Below are 17,041 nucleotides of genomic sequence, written 5' to 3'. Positions count from 1 at the left end.
TTTGTGGAAATTAATCTCCCAAAGTAGTTTTTGCAGGGGTTTTTAAAACAACAACAACAACAACAACAACAACAACAACAACAACACAAAACCCTGTCTTTTTCCATTAAAAAAGGAGGTGGGAGAGAAATTTGACACTTAATTGAATAAATGTACATGCTGTGTGTGCGCGCCTTTGTGTGTATGTTAAGGCAGATGGCATGCCTGAAGCATGGAGGAAGAGGCAATATATATTCTAAATCTTAGCATTTGACTAGCTAGGCAAAACATCTGTCAAATGTATTGTGAAAGCAGCAAGAAGTTGGTGGGGGTGAGGAATGCAACAAATCCTGATTTGTGTTGATATTTGTATTGTTATGTCCCCCAAGCAATGAGTAAGGTATGCAATGAAAAAGAAATACTTTTATGTTTCATTCCCGTTTTCATTTTTAAAACCAGATGATTTTGGTTATACTTTCATTTTTATTGTGTTTGTTTTTCATGTTACCTTCATTTTAGTTTTGCCGTTGATTTAAATTGAGAGGTTTTTTTTCTGTTTTCTGCAACCTAGAATTTGGGTTGGGGGTTTTTTTGGTTGTTGTTTTTTTTTTGTCCAATTGGCATGGATTTGCTATCCTTTAACTCAAGACATTGAATCTGCCAAACTGTTAACATATCGGGCATAGGGTCCCTTTTTCAAAGGAAATGTAAAGGGCAGATGGCATCCTATATTCTCCATTGCTTTCAGTGGAAGTCCTAGCTGGTGTTCTCCTACATGAAGTTTCCAGAAAACACAAAATAGTTTCAAACCAATGAAAGATGGGAAAAACAAACATTTTACATGAAATCAACAGCAGAAACAAAAGACACTCCCTCCTCCCATCCCATGTCACACACTTTCCATACCACTACCAAGCTTGCAATTGGGGTAGAATAGAAGTAGCAGAAACCTAAATTCAAGAACTGGAGGATTCTGAATGAGCAGCCAGTGAATCTTTTTTTAAAATCAGCACTACACACTGCCCTTGTTCAATTGGCTTTGGTAGACAGGCTAAATTTTTAATTTTCATTAGACATTTTGTGTGGACAGGAAAGTACACCCTTGTGCAAATTAATTGAAACAAAGCATGTTCTGTATCTTACTCGTAATCCTGTACTCACAACAAACACAAAAAGTTAATTGCACCCCAAGGCCCTCAAGCCCTTTCCCAGTAAATAACTTCAAATGGACACATAATTTTAGTTTAAGTTTTTGGGCAAAATTTAGGCCACAACTTTATTGATTACAAAACAAATTGAGTGGTATTGGCCTAGGCATTGGTCAGGTGCTTCAGGTTAAGAACAGTTTCAGGTTAAGTACTTAACCCGAGGTACCACTGTATCGTACAGGGATCTGAAATCAACAGTGACTGTTCAAAACTAGTGGACTCCATGCCAAATCATGTTCAAATGCTGCTTAAAAATAGCGGAGGTCATCGGTTACTAATGTACGCATATGTGAGTTTTGTACAATAAACTACATTGTTTCAGTTAATTTGCACAAGGGTGTAGATTAGTCTGGACACCACTGGTGATCACCCCAAGGAACTTTTGGGTGAAGGTCATTTCCCCATGGCAGACCAGCTTAGGGAACTATGTCATTTGGTGCCTTGGGAGGTGTGCTGCTCCACTATATGAGGAACTATAAATTATATGCTCTCATTAGTGGAAATGGATCCAAGCTGTGGTGGGCTCAAGGTAGTAAATTGAGGGGCTTTCTCTTGGTTTCTGCACAGCTTCCACCTGCCTGCACTGGCTTAGTTTGATTCTTGCTGGTGATAAGCTATAATGAAGTGTAACCATACACTACCATCTCATTTCTTGAATCTTTATTCCAGAGTGTGCAGTCAAAATACCATAGATCCCCAGGTCTATTGCCCCCTGCTGAGAAATGGTATTTCTCCTACACACACCCAGTGAGAAATTGGGCTGCTGGCAGAATGCGTCTCTTGAAAATTGTGGCCCACCCCATCCAAAAATTGCACATATAACAAATTTGTTTATTTCAGCAATTTTTATAACAGTATTTACCATTTCATATCTCTAGCCCTTTTAGGAGTTTAAAACTTCCTAAAAATATTTCACAAATGAAATAAAAATAAAAATAGCAATCCACTTTGATATTTTTAATGTAATGGTGGTCTATAAATATCACAATCACAATCTAATCACAAGCATGGATATATAGATATATAGATATATATATATATAGATATTGCAGCAACATTTTCATCTAGACGGCTATCTCCCCAACTTAAGCTCACATTAAAAAATGCCCATGCCTAGAACTCCCTCTCCCCATCAATTGACATTGCAAAAGAAAATTGACTAGTGATAAGATTTAGATATCAGATGGCTTATTCCCCCCATGTCTTCTGTTTTTGATTTTGTTTCTTCTTCTTCCGCGCTTCACAACCCATTCCTTCTCATTTATTATTTCTGTATGATTTGATTGAAACTTTTTAAGATATTGCTTTCAGTGGTCAGCTTTTTCTGCTTCCTTTGGACGCCAAAGGCTAGAATCTCAACCGTATCCAATAAAAGGACTTGCTCACTGATAAAAAATACATGTGATAAGTGTTTAAGGCTTAATTGAAACTTTTAAAATTCAGAGCAGGGATATTTTCAAAATGCAGTTGATTACAAGGCTAAATAAATTGGCTCATTAGGCACTTCAGACAGAAAGGCCGATCTAATTCCTGTCCTTTGGTAGAGAAGAAATTGAGTGAACAGCTTTTATTTCAGAAGCTTTTTCCAGTTCCTCTCTGCTAGTCCTCTAACAGCTATAAATGAACTCTTTCCCCAGCAGGAATCTTTACAAAACTGAAAAAAGAAATAGATAATTCCCTCACATCTACACTCTGCAAAATAAATAACCTAGCAGGTGCCATTTTTTGAGGCCTTTTCAATAAACCTCATGTGAGTTTGAGAAAAGTGCACGGTTGCTGAGTAACATGCCTAAAACAGGACTAATTGTAAAACTCATCATCGGTTAATTGTGTACTGCCTTCCCATAGTAAATAATGCTCAAAGCAGCTTACAGTCCTAAGAAAGTAACAGTGGGAAATATCTTTCAAAATAGAAACAAAATATCAGCAATGCAACAATACAGAGTCAATGTTACATTAATATAGCAATTCATATCAATAGCATATCAAAACACCTCTCATATCAAACCAATACTAATGATGTTGCAAAAACTTATACAGCATTTCTCCCCTGACTAATCTCCATCACTTAAAGAGAAAAGAAACACTGGGCATTATCAAAGTGGCAATAAAAGTTCAGTGAAATATACATAGGTGGGGTGCAGGAGTTTTGATGCACTTTATTTTTGAGGTGGCCGAGTTGTGTTTGTATCTTTTCTTTCACTCAGTATCATTTCTTCCATTCATCTTTTCTTTCATTCAAACAGTGGCCTCCAGCCTTCCTTGGCTCCTTTGGGAGGAAGGGCAAGATATAATTTTAAGATACAACAAAAGGAAGTTAGAAATCCTGAAATAAACTGGAGGGCTGATTTCAGCATAGCTCTAATCAGTACATCACCACCAATATACAATTTAAAACAAAACAAAAGAAATGTGTCGTCCTACCACGTTATCCCCAGATAAATGTAATTGTGAAGGTACTTGAAAAGGCAAAAGTCACTGATTACTGCAGAAGCAGATAAAAGCCTATTTTTAAAAGTCAGAAGTTCTAGATGCAACTGGGCATATTCATACTATGATTAATTTTTGATTTTAAGCTGTCACGAATGCTATGCTATTATAAATTGTGTGGTTTGCCTGGAGATTATTCTTACGTTGAAAGGCAGGAAAACAAATGTTGGGAATAGTGCCGAATGGTAGGACCATGTTGTCATTTATTTATTATTTATTAATTTATTCCATGCACAATAAATTATTTATTTATTTACTTCCCACACGAATGGTACCCACCCCTCTTGGGAAGGTATGATACTGACATGGAAAGTAACCATGTCCCAGAGTGGCTGGGGAAATCCAGCCAGATGGGCAGGGTATAAATATTATTATTATTATTATTATTATTATTATTATTATATTTCAGATTTATCAGAATAACAAGAGAAGCAATGGAATGGAATGGTATTCTAGTCCATGTTCAAGGGCCACAGCTCAGTAGAAATATATCTGCCTTGCATGTGGAACGATCATGGCTTCAATCCCCAGCAATCCAAGGTAGTGATGGAAGAGATGCTTGCCCAAAATATTAGAGAGTCATCACCAGTGTAGACAATACAGAGCTAGATGGACCAATAGTCTGATTCAGTATAAGGCAGCTTCCCCTTTACATTCCAGGGAAGTTTGTTAGCAACCAATACTGCTCACTGCAGTAGTGATTCACCAATCCCAGGTGAGTGGGGTAGCACTGCTCACCTGGCTTCCCAATGCTGATCATCACTGCTTGTTGCTGAGAAGGAGAAGGAAAGGGGTGTGGCAGCAGGTAGCTCAGTGAGGACATGGCGGTGGAGGTGATCTGATGCTCCCACTGCCACAGGTACTCCATGCTGAGCTCCTGGCAGTCTCATTCCTTCCTCTCTTCCTCTCGGTAACTGGCAGTGACTTTCAACTTCTACTGACTCACTGTGCCGAGCAGTGTTTGAACCAATATTTGAAGAAATGTTGCTCAAATTCCAGCATAGGTGAAGAAACAAGGGTTCAATTGATTGTGCAAAACTGTCAGTTTCAGCAGATCTTGTTGCTAATGGCTCCGGAAGATCGAGTCACAGAAGCTAACTAAAAAACCATATGCTGTCTTAAAAGAATCGCTCTCCTGAGAACATTTAAGAAATGCAACTTCTCTGCACCCATGTAAGAACAAAAAGTGCTACTTCATCAGGCATTAGTATTTAATTAGTATTTCCATAAAGTTCTTTGGTAATCTAAGCAATATAAATCTTAAAGACAATCCCATGGGGGGAGGGGAAGTGTGCTGTTTCCACAAGGAGTGACATGTTAATTGCCTGCAGACATTCTGTTGCTCTAATGAGTAAAATAACCTAATAACTAATTGAAACTCCATTCAAATAAAAAGTCATTAGCCAAGTAGTATCATATCTAAGTAAATTAACTCCATTTTCTATCCTGAATTATCTAGCTGTTGTGCTTTGATCACAGCTGAATTGGATCATTAACTAATTAAAAGTGAAGCCAATTTATAATTGCAAGATCTTATGTAAAGAGAGTGTTTTTCCTTCTTTTTTACTTCACAAAGACATTTCAATAAGAGCTCTTTCTCCTTTGAAAGATTTTACCCTGTCCATAATAAAGTGCATAGCAATGTGTTAGGGATTAGCATATCTGATAAACTACTAATGTGTACACAATGCACGTATATGGATATATGAATGGATGTAGTGACACACACTTTTGTGTCTTTCTCTTGGGATGTTCATAATCTATATATGTCATCACATAATCTCCCTGAATAGGCAACAGTCTAATCTTTTCTCTTTATAGGGTGTTCAGTGGTACCTCGGGTTAAGAACTTAAGCCATTCTGGAGGTCCATTCTTAACCTGAAACTGTTCTTAACCTGAGGTACCACTTTAGCTAATGGGGCCTCCTGCTGCCGCCGCGCCACAATTTCTGTTCTCATCCTGAAGCAAAGTTCTTAACCTGAGGTACTATTCGTGGGTTAGCGGAGTCTGTAACCTGAAGCGTCTGTAACCTGAAGCGTCTGTAACCCGAGGTACCACTGTACTATAGGTTTTGTTGATTTTTTGCAGATACTCTATGCTCATTTAGACCAAGGGTCCTTCTGGTCCAGCATCCTGTTCCTTACAGTCAGCAACCAGGTGTCTCTGGAAACTCCACATGTAGGTCAAGGAATGATGGTCTTCCTTGACTGTTGCTCCCCAACAACTGGCATTCATTGGAATATTGAGGCCAAATTTGCAGGTTCCATAAAATAGAACCTCAATTAAGTCTAATTCAGGGATGGGGGAAATGTGCTCCTCAATGTGTTGCTTGACTACAGCTCCAACCATCCCTTTCTGTTGGCCACGCCGGCTGCAGCTAATGAAATTTAGTCACACAACACCTGGAGGGCTTCAGGTTCTCAATACCTGGGCCAATTCCCATTTTAAAGCCATCTAAGCCAGTAGCCAAAAAATAAACTAAACACAAAACTAAAGATCACAGTCATATTATTCAAAAATTGAAACTTTTATAGAATATAACAGATGTATGTACATAGGAATGCCCTTTTGGACCTTCAGCTTTCCCTGTGGAGTTCTGCGGGTGGGACACAGCAATGTTAAGGACAGACCTGCTTTTGCTCCTTCTCAACAATTTGCGCTACCCATGGACTGAATTGATGAAAGAGGCTCAGGCATGCAAGCAATCATATTTATTTGAGAATGCACCCAACAGAATATATGTCATCTACCTTTAAAACAAACATTGGCAAGGCTTCAAGGCACTTTCAGCAGCCCAGAGCACTTTTTGTTTGAATAAGAGATAGCCCATGCCATGCAGTGGGAGGAGACAGATGCCGTTCAAGAAACAAAAGTCAGAAGTCACCTGTGGGGGGGGGGCAGATAAACTATTGTGTCATTCCATGTTCATAACAGTCTTGAGGATTATCACAAGTCTGAATGATGTAATCACAATGGTAGATGGCTGAATGAATCATTTTTCTTTATAAGCTCAGATCTACAATGATAAGGAGGTTATCATTGTTACTAATGCTCTAAGGAGAAACTGTACCCTCTGACCAGTGTTTTATGATGTTTGGTAGCTCTTGTTTTTCATAGCCTTCTCCGCCGTTTGGAAAGTCCCTATGGCATATCAAACAGAGGAACAAATTATCTGTGAATAGCCTACATTATAATCTTTCCTCTGCAGCCTGTAAAGTATAATACAAATGGATATAATTAAGAAATAAAATGTACAACCTCACATCACAGTCTGTGGTAAAATAGACATTTTTTTGTAATTGCTAGTGATCAAATCATATGAGGTCACAATATGTACAAATGATTATCAATAATCTAAAAAAGAGACTTTGCATTCATTATCTCCTCACGTTTTTGTTTTGGTCTGACAGGAACAGCTGAACACAAGAACAAACTTTGGCTGTAACTCATGGTTAAGGAAGAGAGAGCTTAACCACAAGCATGTTCAGACAACATGCTAAGCCAAACCATGGATTAGTTGCCATGTGGTGCAAAACTAAAGTGGCTGGGGAACAGCGAAGAGGCTGGGAGACCTCATATGCACCTTTAGTAATGATTTGGCTTAGTTTTTAAGTGTGGACATAGCCATTATCGGATGCATTAGCCTCTTTGGAGAAAACTGCATTTCCAGAATGATGCTGCAATATAAACAGACTCTTTTGTAAATGATGGGCATGAAAGGAGACCTATATTGAACTGGAAGTGAGTCCCTTCATAAAAGGGGTCTACTGTACACAAGATGGAAACTTTATTCTGAATCAGATAATTTAAAGGAGTGTTCACTTGGCACATATTTGCTCTATAATTCCAAAATAATTTCCCAAGGCAGCAATTGATGTTGCTTGGTTAAAATGCAACATGAATGATTAAGAGGTGACAAAGACTAACAAGACATCATGGTTAGTCATTTGGGACTTCTAAGATCATGCATTATGTGAAAGCCTATTTAAAGGAAATGTCATTCAAGAAAACTGGGGAGGGTGCAATCAACGATGGGAAGCTCATTAATTTCAAATCTGAATTGGCTATTAATTCACATGGCTCTGTTTTTCAAAGGCCCAAGAACAAAATGCTATCTTGTTAGTGAAAAGTGCTGAAATGATTAGATTTAAAGCTGGGTTTATTTTCGACACCCTGTGTGTGTGTGTGTGTGTGTGTGTGTGTGTGTGTGTGTGTGTATCCCCACAGAGTACTGCACTCCTTCCAAGGCTGATAATTGTATAACATTTATCTTCTAACTAACACTTCCATTCACACATGCAACAAAACTGAGTATTTCTAATTTATGCTTCTTCCTCATGGCAAGCCATAAGTGGCCTTCCTGTTGTTAAAACTTGCCATGTTAAAAATGCCTTATGGATTACACCCACTATATATACACCTTGAGTTATTTCTTTGTATTCTATATTTTTCAGTAGGTTATTTTATTTACAAATAGCCTGCAACATTCTGTAATATAACTAGGTTGGAGTGATAGGGCACAAGCCCCAGGCACAGCTGAACAGCAGTGCAAAATGAGTCTCAAAGCTAATGTAATGCATCAATAGCAATTAAACAATCCTGATGACTTATTGTTCAGTTTGGAATAATTAGCCATGTTTTAGGGGTTTTTTTAGGGCTGAGCTGAAAAATTTTCTTAGCTCCATTATTATAATGTAGGAAAGCTTTCAGGGGAGGGCATTTGGGTGATGGGAGGGAATGTGATAAATTCTAGACAGCGGATTCTAGGGGGAAAAAATGAATTTCCTTACTTTTGTCATTGCAGCCCTGCACCCCACCCTCATGCCTCACTTGGAATACCATGCCATAGGAATGAATGCATTATAATTAGTTAGACCAATGGTTCAACTAACACAATTTCATCTGCATGGACTGGCTGTGGCTCTCCAAGGTTTTGCATAGGACCTTATCCCAAGCTATCTGAAGATGTGAGGGATTGAATTTGGGACCCTGTAAAGGATGTGCTGTACCACTGTGCTCAAATATCAAGATGAAGTGTTTTTCCAAGTGAGGCATTGTAAGGGAAGATGGCATTCCTGGACCACTGACATAAGGGTTCTTTTACTTCATTACAAAGAGTGAGGAAAATGCTGCTATCGGTTTCTTCACTTTCCTAGATTTCCCTCCTGACACCTGAAATTTGCAAGTGCTCCTGATTTCCTTTGCCCTTTGCCACTAGAATTTCTGGTGGAAATGTTGAGCTGATAACTTTAGATTCCGCTCTCTTTTAAAGAGGTAATTGATTAACTTGGCAAGGGTAACATTATACACATGTAGCTTTCTATTGACCCTATGTTTGCCAGTGAACCAGTGGTATTCAGCAGTGGCGTAGCATCAGGGGGTACGGGGCAGTTGTCCCAGGTGCAAAATTGGTTAAGGGAGCAAATTTTCAACACCCGGTGCTGCATCGATACAGCTACACACTTCCATCAAAAACAGCTTCTCCATGCTAACCAGGAAGAGACCTCTCCAGACAATGAAACAACACTTCTTATCTCTGTGGCTGCCAACTCCTGGGTGACAAGGAAGCCATTGGGCAATTGAATGGCCAGCCATACTCCATCTGTTTCCCTCTCTCCCACCCTCCGCCGTGCAGCCCCGGGCACTGACAATACACACTTCACAACTGGTATTCAATGCCTGAAATTCAGGTAGCTGAATAGTGCCAGTGAAGGAAAGAATTAGAGATGCATGCCTCTGACCAATGTTTGACTGGGCAACGGCAGCCAACAGACTTTTTACCTTTGCAGTTTCTAACCTTGCTCCAGCTGCAATCTATCTGATCAGTGAAAAGTTGGCAATTCAGCAGAATATGTAACTATTCTTGGATTAGCCCACATTTATTAGCTCACCCTCCACAGAGGTTGTCATCAACATATGAACTATAGAAAGGCCTGAATTATTCTGTTACTGTGAAGTAGGCGGAAGCAGTGAATAGGATCTTGCTAGATAAAAGCAGAGGTTACTCCTAAGAGCGGTTTATAACCAAATTAATATAAATTAATATGCAGTCAGGCTTGCACTCTTACTCAGTTAATATAGCTGGAGCAAGAAGTTGAATCGCCTATCTATAAATGTTCGTAGCAGGATGGACTTTTTATTTTCACCTACATTTATATTATCCAGCACTGAAGTGAAAAAAGCTGTGAACCTCTACAAACACTCCTCCTGTGCTCCACTGCAGGTCTGTGAGTTCTAATGACTAATGCCTATCTGAAAACATTTCTTTTCATTTATGTCTTGTGCTTGTTAATTTCTTCTACTGCATAGTTCTCTATCGCTTAGGTTTTTCTTCTTTACAACATCAGTGACCTTTTGTACATGAGTGATATTCCATCACTATGGCTACTGTCCTCTCAAGGCTAAAGGAGGCAAAAAAGGTAGTTTCTAGTATTCTTATTATCTCCTTATGAATATTTTTTCTCTCCTGTTGTACCCTATGACCAAAATGCCTATCAATGTAAAGGATTTAAGGAAATAGTTTTAACTGCAACTTCCCCCCTCCCCACATCTGCAGGATGCATTTAGAGAATAACACACACACACACACACACACACACACACACACACACACACACACACCAGAATCAGAAGAATCTTTATTTGCATCAACCACCAGCCATAGCAATAAAATAAAATGCAATGTCCTGAAGATAGAGGTAAAAACAGAAGGTAAAAATTACCTTCTGGAGGTTTACATCAATAATCAAATAATAGATTTTATTCTAATTGCCCTCGCTAAAAACCTTGCTGTTTTTGCTGTCCCCTGATTATCTTGATCTGCTAAAAGAAAGGACACAGTAGCGATGGTTGAGTGACCTGGTATGGAAAGTAGTAGAGGGGTAATAACCTCAAATCTTTATAAAGAGTGCAAGCTGAAAGCACATGAAATACTGATTCAATACTGCCATTTCCACAGGGACATAACCGTTTTCCCAACGAAATTATTTGAAATCAACCCTCAAGTACAGCTGAAGGCAGTATATTTAATTTTGTGTAGGTGAAAGCGTGTCTGCATTCTGGAATTGTTAAATTTTGCTAATAGGGTGCCAACGTATCAAAATCACTGGGTAGAAAATAATCATACCATGGACCAAAATTCCTTATTGTGGCCAAACTGTTCTGTTGCTCGATATATATATATATATATATATATATATATATATATATATGCTTTCATTCTAATATTCAACTTGCTACTTTTAACAGATTAACAATAGTACCAGCATCACAGTTTCAGTTTAGAACTGCTACTATGTTTTGCTATCTTGGAAAAAAATATGATACTAGTAACACTAGGCATGTGTTTTATGTAATATCAACAGCAATCATTTGGGAATTTCCACAATCCTTTATTTTATTCACTTGAAATTAATATTTAGGTAGCATTTATCTTGAAAAAAAAATGTTCCAGTGTATTACTGCATGCATTCTTAATTCAGCCATTAGTATTTAATGCATTCTGCAACAATAACAAATACTTTGCTTGCTTCACTACCAATTAAAATTAAACCAAGATCCTTAGTTTGTAAAAGAAGCATGCTTGTAAGAGTCATGATTTTGATTTATGTATACGATCTGAACTCAAAGCCCTGCTAAAACCCTCTGTACATTAATGGGGCTTGAATATTGTCGTATGGTTCCAGAAGTCAATGCAAGGATCCCCATTCCAGGGGGAAAGGGAAGGTTCTGCCAATGGTGCCTTCTTGCAAAAGACCCCTCATCTTTTTGTCCAATTCCCTGAGCGGATACTTCTTTCAGTGTAGTGCAGGCCTTCATGAAGACATGGGACAGTAGCAGTGAGGTGTTGCAGATGGGCACCATTGCTCTCCTGGTTTCCCAACACCGCAAGTCACTGTCACTTATTAAGAGCAAGAGAAGAACGATGAGGCACATGGAGCTTAGCCAGTGCAGCCTGTGGTGGCTGGAGTGTTGGATAGGCTCTTCTCCCTGGTGCCACCTGCTTGCTCACAGTAGAAGCACACAAGCTGCTTCAAACAGCTGATGAGTAAATATTGAAACAGGGCACACAGCAGATGCAGGTGTCGGGAACTGGCTGGGTGAGGAAGAGTGGTGGCAGGCACCCATCCAAGAGCCCCCCAGAGAGGTCTCAGAAGATGGTGATGTAGGTCTTGGATCCTGATGGTGGGATACTGAAGAGCAGTTTGCTGAAGGGAGACGATACGATAATCTATATTGCCATTGTCCCATACAAAACAACGAAATTGAAAAAATCTACATCAGACATTCAAAAAACAACACATCTGCTATCCCAGATATCCCAGCCTGGTTAACCCCCTAAGAACTCTGATACCCCATAATTAAATACAAGATACTCCCATAGAGACTACCTTACACTGCGTTTAAAACCAAAATCGCATTTGGATAGAAACTGTTTCTCAGGCAGCTAGTCTTATTCTTTATAACCCTGTACCTTCTTCCAGAAGGCAGAAGCTAGAAGCAGGGGGGTTGAGCATTCAAGGGGGGTAAGGAGACGGAGGGCCTTCCAGGACAGATTTAGAGGCTGAGAGACACAAGTGTGAGTGCAGGCATTGTCAGTGCTGCTGACTCTCCTCCCCCTTGGACACCCTGCTCAAATATGTTGCTGAGCCAGACAGCCCCAGAGGCCTGTGTCTGCTTAGGAGGGATCCAGAGTGAAAGGATAGAAGGGGAGGGTTGAGCTAGTGGTCAGTTTCAGCAATGTCTCAACTGGATTAATACGAACCAGGGGGCTCTGTTGTGTTGGTATTGTCTGTTAATAAAGAGCTAATTGCATTCTGTGCCTTCTCTCTGTGTGTGTGTCCAGCCTGTGGTTTATCTGGCTTGTAGATAGTTCATTGACAGCACGATTAAACTCTGTTTTACCACCCATCAGCTGATGTCACCACTGACTTCAAATGTTGGACAGATAGTCAGGGCTTGGGAAAAATGACCTCACAGGCCAAATTCAGCTCCCATGTAGACCAAGGCTGGCCGATGGGACAGAGGTTTCTCACCACTTCAATACATGAATTGAAATGCAGTCATTATTCTCCAACCAAATAATGTGTACAAAATGCATATATGATGGGAAATTGTGCATAAAAAATACTTATATTAGTGAAAATAACATACAAAAATGCATTAGATTAGGGGGAAATGTTTGCAAAAATAATGTATATTAGGCAAAATTGCATTGCAAAATGCACATATTAAAATTTTCTTGAGGACTCTTAAAATTGATGTGGAAATATGAAGAACCTCACTTAGAATTGAAAAATGTTCTAGAATTGAAACTGTACTATTTGCCCATCTCTATAAATAATGATTCCTGCTTCTCATCTGATTCTACTCTACAGCTTTCAGCTTGCTTTGGACTGTCTGATTCATGAGAAGGAACAAAATAGCCTGTCACTGTCTAAAGTGAGTTGTTAAAAAAAAAAAAAAGTCCAGAGGTTGCAGCCTTTTATAAAATCGAATTTCAGGGCAAATTACCACTGCAGAGTTTTAAGATCATAAAGCAGCTTTGCAACAAAGATGACAACATAAAAAGCAATTAGTGAGCTGCCAAATGAATATATGTCTGCTAAAGCTTTGAAACACTTAAAAAGAGCTAATTATAAAGAAAATTCAAACACTGAAAGTAATGATTAGCAATATGCAAATCACTCCAAGCCAGGAAGTCAGAGCTCTGTGGAGACCAAAAGATTGCCAAAAGGGTTCTAAATCCATTATGGAATAGTTTAATAAGACTTGTGAATGTGAGTTGCTGTTTTGTTATTGTTGCTGGCAGTAATTGAGGCAGTGGCCATTATTCAAGAGCTGTAAAGAGAGGACCATACAGTCCATCAGTATGGAGACAAGTCCCTATTCATACTACATAGCATAAAAGAGCCTCTTAGCCAGGCGATGTCATTCCCATCAATAATGTGTGACTTATGGTGGCAGAATTCTCACAACTAGCTTGAAATTTATGACTCGTCCTTCCCTGTATGGGATAATTAAAAGTCATGATGAAGCTTCCTGTGCTCAAAAACGTGACTGAGGGTTTACACTCCTCATTTGCTACATGCAAGGGATGTTCTCTGTGTCAATTATGTTCTTTGTGTATTATTATAGCTTTTTAAAGCTGAGCCCTGTGTCTGCAGTACTAATGGAGGCTTGTGCTGCTACTGCTAAAGTGGTACACCATCCAACCAAGAAGCTCAATCCTAGTTTAATTTTCACTCTCAGGATTGCTCTGTTCCTTCTTTTCAGTTGGGGGGGGGGAGTTGCAGCTCTACACTTCAACTAGGCTAAGCTCTAACCCTCCAGCTTTTGTTTATTGGCCACGTTGGTTTGGGCTGGTTGGTCTTGGTGCCAATAAACCTCTGGAGGGCCACAGGTTACCCACCCTTGGTTTAGAGAGTCATATTCACTTGAGCTTACACAGCAGCCTCTAATGAAGCCCTCATGAGCTGCCATATATAGTTGGTTGTCTGTGCTGGGCTTGGTAGGTCATAACTTTTGCAGCTCGAGCAAAACCCTGATGCCAACCAAAGTAAAATGCCCCTAAGGTGAGGATGATGAAGATTTGTTTTGTACATATGTGTTATTTCATTGGTGTGCAGATAACAAAACATGAATTTTTTAACATTTTTTTCCTAAAGGAAAGCAATTTAAGTCAGTAAAGTCTATAAAAATAAATAATATGCAACTTCCTAATCTACAAACTAATCTCCAAAGTATCCGTTTGGATAAATATCATTTCAGCTTACTAGATAAATTGGTTGAGCAATATAACAATTTTGGGCAAATCTATTATCTTCAGCAATTTGTGTGAGAATTATTAGGGCTTCCAAATTTCCATTTGGGAGATAAATTATCTTCAGAAATTAAAAAAAGATCACCTGCTCTCCAGCTTCTGAAAGTTAGGTAAAGGGACCCCTGACCGTTAGGTCCAGTGGCGGACAACTCTCAACTCGCTTTACTGGCCGAGGGAGCCGACGTACAGCTTCCGGGTCATGTGGCCAGCATGACTAAGCCGCTTCTGGCAAGCCAGAGTAGTGCACGGAAACGCCGTTTACCTTCCCGCCGGAGCGGTACCCATTTATCTACTTGCACTTCACGCAGGAGCAGGGACCGAACAACGGGAGCTCACCCCGTTGTAGGGGTTCGAACCGCAAAGTTATCTACCCTCTAAAAGGGAGTTCAGACTATTTTGCCTCAGGTCTTAATGGGCTTTCCTCCTCTGCATTACAAATGAGATTGAAAGTGGGGCAGGACTGCCCCTATATATCACCACTGACTAGCTCTGACTTCTCATTGAATTGAAATGTGAAATGGTTGGCAGCATGTTGGTTATGGAAAGACTGGAACCAGCAACTGCTCAGCTGTGGCAACTCAGGGCTGGCAAGCAAAACACCTTCCTTTGTTCTTTGTTTTTATTATTACACTGTCAGTGAGCACTAAACTGAGTAGGGTGGGGGCTGCTACATCACACTGACTAACTTTTCCCCTTAACAAATTAGATTGAAATTTTGCCCTATCAACTAGGAAAAGCTTTAAAGGTTTGGGACTCCCCCCCCCCCCAAGAAACAAAAGTCTTCTTTGTCTTGATGCATCATGGTTGATTTTTGGTTTTGGTCTTTGGCACTGACTCCTGGCTTGACCTCTGCTTCCACCTTAGTTTGAGTGATGGCTCAGTTCTGAGAGAATTTCTCAGCGAGATGGCACCCTGCATATGCATACAATCACAATGCAATCTCACAGCTAAAAAGAAGAAGAAGAAGAATCAATAAAAAAAATCAGTGGTTTCCATTAGTAAGACCAATGCAATGCACAAAGGATGATTATGTGCCCTGGAAGTCTTAGCTTCTTTCTAGGTCATACTGATTCTGTTCTGCACATTTGATTCTCTTCTACTCTGACTGAAGTGTGAGCACACCAGTTAATTGTGGTTTAATCAGGAATGATGTGGTAAGCAACAGTTTTGAAATGACCATGTTAAAGAATGATGCTCCCGGCTGTATTGAAACCATGTCTGACCTTGTCTACAGTGGAGAGAAATTTATATCATGGGCATAGCACAGTGTACATAGATAGAAACTATGCAAGTACAGCATGTAGTTGCAAATATGTCCCTGCCTGCTAAATGTAAACTCATTTATTTTATTATCATCATTTTTATATTATATTATTTTATAAATAATATATATTAATTTCACATGCTGTATTCCCTCTCCCTCCTCCTACTGCCACATGGTATTAGTTGCAGATGGGGGCTCATTTGAATGTGCCTTTGACAGCACACGAGGTGATATTTATTTAATGGCTTAGATTTTACTTTCCTGTTTTTCTATCCTTTTATTTGTTGCATTTCTCCTGTTTTTTGAAATACAGCAATCTACAAACTCTTACGTAAATGTCCTGTACAATATTGGTCAATTAGTAGCCCAATTAAGGGGAGCCAATGGAAGGGTATGCTTGTTTTGTAAACAAACCTTCAGATGCAAATTTGCTAATTTGTTCAACTTCTAACAGACCTAAATGAGAGTTTATGGGGTGGAGTTGTGTTTATTTACATTGTGGCTGTCATGCTGAAATTAGCACATATGTACTTTTCTTGGGACTGCTAGGTATATGGAATTAAACTGCTGTAATACATGATAGCTGAAAGCTAGTAAAAATCAAATGACCAGATTATATTATCCTTTTAGGGAAGAAGTGGGTTTTCCCCCTCAGCAAATAAGTGTTTCTACAGAGATCATTGTTATAAATCCAGGGGTGCTCAGAGAATATGTATTTACCACTTGGTATGGGTGATAATCCATGGGATATTTTAATGTTGTTGATCACAAAACAAGCCAGTAACTGCCACCATGTAATACACTTATTTTATTTAATTCTGCACCAGAAGGAAGTGAGAAAACAGATCAACATGAGAGAGAAAAGAGAGAGAGATTCCTGGTATGTTCCCATGGAAGCAAATCCCATTGTGTTCAATGGAGTTTATTCATGAGCATGCATGCTAATATTTCAACCTTAGCCACTTAGTTCCTGGTTTTCTAAACATATCAGCAGTAATTGATTTATTATCAAATGGACTAGATCGTTTACTGCAGTTGAGGTGATTACAATCCCTTTCCTCAATTTTGCAGCGTGAGGGTAAATTCAGCAGCTTTCAGAGGTGGATAAATTTTATATTTTTGGACTTGCATTTAAATCCAAGGTGGCTGAAGGGGATGTTATGTAAATTCAATCTTAGGGGGACATTTTAGTCCCTTCCCACAAAATCAGACAAAAAAAATATCCAAGACAAATATGGCAGCCCAGAAAAAGTATGAAAATAAATTGTGTGGATTTG

Source organism: Podarcis raffonei, chromosome 9 (genome assembly GCF_027172205.1).
Source record: "Podarcis raffonei isolate rPodRaf1 chromosome 9, rPodRaf1.pri, whole genome shotgun sequence".
Classification (NCBI taxonomy): domain Eukaryota; kingdom Metazoa; phylum Chordata; class Lepidosauria; order Squamata; family Lacertidae; genus Podarcis; species Podarcis raffonei.
The sequence above is the reverse complement of the archived record's forward strand: the minus strand, read 5'-3'. Positions refer to the sequence as shown.